Here is a 1561-nt window from a genome sequence, read left to right on the forward strand (position 1 = left end):
TAGCAATAAGGCACTTCTGGGGTCTGTGGTGTATGGCCAATATACCACGGCTAAAGACTGTATCCTGGCACTCCACGTTGCGTTGTGCGTCAGAACATACCCTTGGGCCTTACTGCTTAAATATGTCACATTCAGTTTTCATGTGGGCAGGTTGATGTCTGCCTATGTTATTGTGTGTTTAACAGTTGAGCAATGGTAAAACTTCTGTGCTCTCTGTCTGTTTTTATTGGCCAGTAAGGATCTTGGCTCCTGAGTGGAGCAGTGGTCTAAGACACTGCATCTCAGTGCAAGAGGTGTCACTGCAGTACCTGTTTTGAATCCAGGGTGCATCACATCCGGCCGTGATTGAGAGTCCCATAGGGCGGCTCACAACTGGCCAAGCGTTGGCCGGGGTAGGCTGTCATTGTAAATAAGAATTTGTTCTTAACTGATTTGTCTAGTTAAGTAAAGGTTAAATAAATAAAACATATTAAAATCTTCCAGAGTACACAACAGATATTGGCAAAAAACATTAACAACTGCATTTCATAACTCCGCCTCCCTGCTCTGATAGAGGCTATTTTGAGCAAAGGCTGAAGTGCAGCGGATCTTCACAAGTTCATATTTAACCTAACAGTGTTCCATTAGCTACCTCACCCACAGTGTAGACCTAGTCACTCAAAGTGGACCGTAGATATGTGGTTCTCCATTGTTATGTTCACTAGGCACCAAATGGAAGCAAGCGGCTGAATCAAGGCATACTATCTTAACGTGTCCAATAACAAGAAACTCTCATTGATGTCGCAAAATGTTGTGCTATTGTTTGCTATGGTGTGTACTAACGAATACACCCCTGATCTTCCTTGACAGCTTTTGAGGTGCCGCTGTTGCTAAGCAGTAATTGGCCGGGGAGCTGAGGAGTCTCCTGAATGGTTCTGTTCAGGCGATGGAATGGAACATAGTCTAATAGAGTCTCCTCTCCTCTCTCCTATGCCTTCTGCTCACATCATAGTAGACACAAAGAGGTTGTATAAATCGAACACTGACTAGTAGTCTATGTTTTCCACTGAGACCTAGGAGGAATTACCTGAAGTGGTCTTGTATCTGTGAATCTGCACACATACTGCAGAAAGACGGACACACACATACAGTCATTATATTCTATGCACCTTAGACCATGTTTTTCATGGCATGTGTTGGCCGTGTACTGGAGGCTGGAGTGAAAACAAGATAAAATGTCTGAGTGTGTGAGAGGCATATATCCAGGATCCCTGTGCAGGATGACCACAGTGCTGCACTATTATATGCAGCAAGGCTTGGGTATCTCGTGCAGAACAGACCTCTATTACAAAATAGATTTTATTTCAAGAGACCACCTGTATTACATAGAATAAATACCTGTGTTATCAGGTTCTTCGATTAATTATGTTATCTCTAACCAGGAAATACAAATAAAAGGGAATCCTGAAGGGAATATTGTTTTATATGCCTCAGACTGCTAAGAGAGAAGGGCAACAAGCAGTGCAGCCGAGCGGCAACAGCAAAATGACACAGTGGTTTTTATGGCGTGGAGCAAAGAGAA

This window comes from Salmo salar, chromosome ssa09, assembly GCF_905237065.1.
Source record: "Salmo salar chromosome ssa09, Ssal_v3.1, whole genome shotgun sequence".
NCBI lineage: Eukaryota > Metazoa > Chordata > Actinopteri > Salmoniformes > Salmonidae > Salmo > Salmo salar.